Raw genomic sequence first — 6331 nt, forward strand, 5'->3', positions numbered from 1 at the left:
CTGGAGGTGCTCAAGAAACAACTGGATGTGGCACTTAGTGCTGTGGTCTAGTTGACATGGTGGTGATCAGTCAAAGGTAGGACTTGTTGATTTTGGAGGTATTTTCCAACCTTAATGATTTTATGATTCTATAAGTCCATCAAGCTCAAGACATCAAGCATCAACAGTGTAAATTCATATCGAGAAGAAACCTGCTATCCCACTGTATCACTAAATCAGCATTCTGTTGCACCGAAAAGATGCATTTCTTGTATACACTAGAATATCAAAATCAAAAGGTCATGTTTAGATTCTGATGTAAACAAAAGCCGTCATCAATAATTCATTTTGTGTCCCCCATTCTGAAGCACTTGTATGTGCTGGCTATTCTTAACTAAATTTGACACAGGACTAAGCTCATATAAGCCATGATTTGTGGTACTTGTCATCCTACAAGACCTGTTTGAATATTCAAGTTACAGCAAAGTACTTCCTTTTAATCCATTTACCGGGAGGCTAAGGACTAGTCTGTAAGTTTAAATAGTAGTTTAACTGATCCACAATATGCCACCAAGGTAATACCATTAGTAGGTCTTGGCTGCCTGTTATTAGTATTCTGCTCATTACAGAGAAGAGAAATAATTGAAAAGCAGGCTGTTTTGCCTTGGTATTCAGGTTTTTACTAATATCATGAGCAGTCGGTGTCTCAAATGTTTTATTTCCTGTGGGAGTCTGACTTCTACTCTGACACATTATTTCCTGGATGGTTTTCTTTTTTGAGGTGCTCACCTTAAAAACATATGTATGGATGATGACTTGATTAGTTACCTGGTTACTTGGATTGCTCTCATCTTAAAACTCTGGTTCATTTGCTTAGCAGGCTTCATTTGTAAGTAAAGGCACATGCAACACAAGTTTTCTTCACAGAACTATTTAACTGCTGCATATTCAAAAAATATGTAGCATTCAAAGACTATGTGCTCTTGCAATCTACTTTGGCATGATTATATAGAGACAAAAATAAAAAAAACCAAACAATAAAGGTAAAGTGAATAAACTCTTAAAATGCATAACAGACTGACTAGCTTGCATTTCATGCAAGAAATGCAAGTGGTACATGCAACAACACCATTATAAATTTGTTAAACAAAAGAGAAATGAATGCAACATATCAAGTTTTGTAATATACTAAAATAAATTGGTTATGAAATCTGTGAAAAGGCCCCAAGGTATCCATCTCTGCAAGAATCTCAGTCAAAAGGTTTGAGGAACCCTCTGTTCAGTTTCTCCCTATATATCAAACATACATTGCTTGTCATCATCACCTTTCACAGATGATTGCCATCTATCATTTCTTATTTGTCATTCACACCAGCTCCCCATTTTCCTATGATGCTGTATATCTAGTGCTTAAATTTTCTGTCATGATACCCCTATGATTATGCCTATGTCACCTGTTAGACTTCAGTGTGTGTCCTTAACTCTGAGCAAAATACTAATTAATTGTTTGCATTTTTTTCATCCTAAGTTTTTTAAATAACTGGACTTTAGTACTCTTATTAAATAAAACATCAAGTAGTCTTTGTTGAGACTGTAAAACATGCTGTGAAAATGCTTTCTTGGAACAAACCCTATGTAACTTTTCTGATTCATTGTTTTTGAAGATAATATTCTGCCCACAATTATTGGAGTATTTTCTTCTAATTCACAACTACCTACTTGAGATTTAATTATGAAAGTACTTTCGATGGAAATATCAGTGTTACTTTTGTACATTTTTTTAGTAAGCATTGGGATTTATCTTTATTACTCTGATTGTCACAATATTGGAACTTGGGACAAAGTTTTTTCTTCTAGAAAGAGATAATTGAATTTAGAGAAAACTTGTTAAAATATAAGTTTTCCTTCAGAAGGTTTCAGAGAGAGCTTGTGTACAAGGTTATATTTTAAGGAACGTTTGATCATCAAAAATAATTTGAGACAGATTTTCCTTTGAAAGACTGCAGTCTTGACCAGTAATATATAAAAAACTAAAGGCTTTAAAAATAATAATTTCCTGAAATGAAACAAAACAAAAGAAAAACAAAACCAAAACAACAACAACAAATAAACAACAAAAAACCCACCTCAACCAAAGCAACCAATTAACCAAAGAAAACCCCCTAACAAATCAAAACAAAGTATGATTGAGAAGGAGAAACCCAAAGAAAATTCTATCTAGAGACTAATAAGAATAAGGGATGAATTTTCTATGAGAATATATGCACTAAACAATCATAGCATTAAGATGACACAGCAACATGAAGAGAAATTCACTAGAACAACATGCCTAATAGAGTCAAGAAGATATTAAAGCTACTTTATAAAGTTGTTAACCATTCTGTGCATCAAAATTCAAAGATCAATTCAAACTGGGGAAAGAACAGAGGAGGGATCCTTGGACAACTAGGAGTCTGAACAAACTTAATTTTATGGAGAAAGAAAGAGCTTGAATGCTATATCCTGGCAAAAAGAATACTGAAAAGACAGACAACCTCTATAAATATACCATGGAAAATATAGAAAGATAACAACTAGCTAATAAAGCCAATATGGGCTCAAATCTCAATGTATATAAAATGGAATTAAGTACACTTAGGGTACAAAATTAGCAAAAGATTCTAACCATCTGGGCAGGGAGGTACAGGAGTAGGCTTGAAATCAGACTAGTGGAGGAAAGTCACGGAACATTTTAAAACCACTTGAAAAGCCACTACCCTCACCACCCTGCAAAACAGCTCATTCCTGTTATAAAAAAAAATTATGAAATGTGGCTCCCTGCAACACCAGGCAATTTAATGACCTAAGACATCCTTTCTAATCCTAGATTCCCTTCCATTAACTAGTGTAAGTGGTGAGACATCAGGCACTGGTATGGATTTAATGGCCACCTAAACACTCATGGTGGGGAAAAATATAACTAGTCCATAACCTCTCACATATCAAGTACTTAATTGGGGTCAGTAAAATGTTATGTATTTTCTACAATATACAGAATAACTAAGACTAGCTGTTACTCTTAAATCTAGAGAATGTTCCTGTCAGAACACAACCAAATCTCTGTTTATCTTGTTTCTTCCATTTAAAAAGGATCTCATGTCTTCACCTGTATAATACTCATCTCAAACATTGATAAACAAATTCATTATCTGAAAAGGGTATCCCAGGTAAGTCTACTAAAAGTAACCACTAGTACTTTTGATTTAAAAAATAAAAATGTTTTATTCCTGGTGTATTTGGGAATGTTGATTACAGAGCTAATTGGCCCCATATTGTTATAAGTCTCTAAATAAGATTTAATTCTAAAACTATTACAAATTTGAGCCACAAAAAACATTTCCATAGGTGCTGAGTACACTATGAAAATTACAGAGATGATGAAGTTTTGTTATGAGGTGAGTCACAATCAACAGAGCACTGCAAAATCCTAAGTATTGCAGGTTTGGTTTTTTTCCTTCTCAATCATGCCTTGGGTTTTTCTGTTTTTTATTCTGTTTTTTTGTTTGTTTGAGGGTTCTGGGGTTCTTTTCCTGTGTTTTGGGTTTTTTGGTTTTCTTTTTGTTTGGTTGGGTTTTTTTCCAGTTTCAGGACGAACAAAAGTTCCATTTAGATACTAGGATAAAAAAATCACAATGACAGTAATCAAACACTGAAATAAGTTGCCCAAATAGACTGTGAGATATCCGTCACTGGATATACTGAAGACTTGGTTGTGTGTGGTTGATTAATCTGACTGAGTTTTGAAGCTGGATCTGACTTTGATTTTGTGCCTACTTTGAACTAAGCATTGGACTAGATGACCTAGAATGGTCCCCTGTAACATAATTTTTTTCCATTGAGCATTTATATGTAGAAATAATTATACCTGTATCTGAACAGTGCCTGAAAACATTGTGAAACAACAGTGCTTGTTGTAGCTTTTACCAGTTTAAAAGGGATGCAATCACTGACTATTCCTTTCAGAGATCTATAAGATCTACAAGAAATAATTGGTTATATCAGGAACAATTTGGAGGGAAACACTGTAACTTTATTAAATTAACAACTGTATTTGCAGAAACAAACAAGTATACTTTCCTTTGTGTCAGGTCTAAAACAGAAGCATCAAACGTGAAATAAGCATTTTTGTAGAACAACATATTTCAGTTGCCTTACTCTGTCCAGTTTAGGCCTCTCCTGATTGCCACTGAAGTGCTGAACAACTTGGGCGAGTCTGGAGGAGGTCAGGAGAATGGTCAGAATGGCAGGATTTGCCCTGTGAGAAAGCCTTAAGGACTGCAGCTTGTTCAGCCTTAAGAAGAAATACCTGAGAGGGAACAGCAGCCTCCCTTGTATCTGTGCAGAGGTCATGAAGGAAATGGAGCCAGGCTGACACAGAGAAATTCAAATTTTAAGTTCTATCTGTGGTAACCTCTGATCAAAGAATGATTTGACATGGAGGGCAAGGAAACCTAACTGCAGAAGGGATTGAACTGGCTGAAGAAGGAACGCCAGAGATAGAATGGCTCCCTGTGAGGCAGTGAAGTTTTCCTTGGTGATGAGATAAGCAGCTGCAGCCTTGTCTTATAGCAATCTTGGAATCATGTGAACCCTCAAGGGCCAGCTTTCAGCAGTGGAGCTGGTGCTGGGAGATGGATCCAATGGCAGGCTAAAGCATCCCATGCTAACCCTCACATGATTAGTTCTACTGCAAGTATCTGTAAAGAATCAATCAGCTTCTGATGCATTTTTATTGACTCCTTCTAGAACTCTGTCCAATGCCAAATTCAATCCTCTACAGCATTGTTCCTCCCTCTCTTTTAATTTATTTATTTATTTTTAAATATATTTAAGCACAAACACGTATTTATTTTACCTCAAGGAATAAAACAAAAAAGAAAATCCAAAAAGTGGGATTCTGTTTACAGTAAGGTGTAAACAGAAATGAGAGAGTTTCAGACTGGAAATTAAAAGAAACCTCTTCCCCATGGGGTTAGTCAGGAAGTGTAGGACATTGTCCAGAGATCTGTGCAACCTCTGTTCTTAGAGGCTTTTCAGATCCAGCTGGACATGGACAGCCTGGATATCTCAGTCTGACCTCAAAAATCACCTTGCTTTGAGCAGAAAGTTGGGGTAGAGATATCCTGATGTCACTTCCAGCCTGAATTATCCTTGAATTACACTTTTCTGCTTTTTAAGAATGATGAACTAACAAGTAAAACTTACACCTCACCTATAATAATAGCAATCTGGATGCTCTACACCAAAATAAATTTGATTCTTACTGTTGGCTGCACAAACTATGTATATGTTCTCCAGATAATTGTTTGTAATTACTACACATCAGGTAGGAAATACAAGTCAACTACTCTTAACTTCCAGAGTCTTTCAGCTGTAGCCTTTACTATGAATCAAGGACTGACCAAAGATCCTGGATGATTTTAAAAGAGGTCTACTCTATGTATTGAGTATCTCAACTATAAGAAGAAAGTAAAAGCAGCTAGAATTTATCATTTTATGTATGAGGTAAAGGGAAAACATTTTATTCAAATATACTATAAATAAGAATAGCTCTCCTGGGTATTTTGGGTATTTCACTGTTTGTTTTATATCATGTTGCAGTTTTCATAGTCTATTATCTGAACTGGTATTAAATAACAATACAATATAGTTCACTATTGTGTGCTGTTTTTCTCTAGAAATGCAGTTTTTCTGAAAAAATGCAACAAACAAAACAAACAAACAAAAAGAAAAACCTACTTAAAATACAACAAAACCAAACCACATCAAAAAAGTAGAATATTATAACAGAATTATATATACCATTAAGTTTCAGTTCATCTAGAACTTTAGGAGTACAGTACTTAGCAGATGTGTGGTACTGAATTCATAATTCTCATTTATTTACTATGTAGCACATTTAGTTCTTTAAAGCTTCTTAAATTCAAGTTAATACATATTAATTAATACATATTATTAATACATTTAATTAATATTAAATAATATTACAGATTAATTTAAAAGCTGTAGTAAATTTAATATAGAATAAAGCCTAGAATTAGCTAATTTTAGACTCAATTTATATGTTTTGAAAGTATGGCTAATTTCTTTGTTCACATCTTATTTCTGAATCTGCCTTTAGTGTTGACACAAAATTCATGGACGTGAATATGTTGTGAAGTTGTTTTAATGTGATGTTAAAAATAGAATTGTGCAGTTTATTTACATGATAACTTGAAAGAGGATCAAACTCAAATGAGGTAGCAAATGATAAATGGGAAGTGAAATAAATCGTATACAGATAGCAAATAGAAGCACTAACACTAACTATATT

Source organism: Chiroxiphia lanceolata, chromosome 2 (assembly GCF_009829145.1).
Source record: "Chiroxiphia lanceolata isolate bChiLan1 chromosome 2, bChiLan1.pri, whole genome shotgun sequence".
Lineage (NCBI taxonomy): Eukaryota > Metazoa > Chordata > Aves > Passeriformes > Pipridae > Chiroxiphia > Chiroxiphia lanceolata.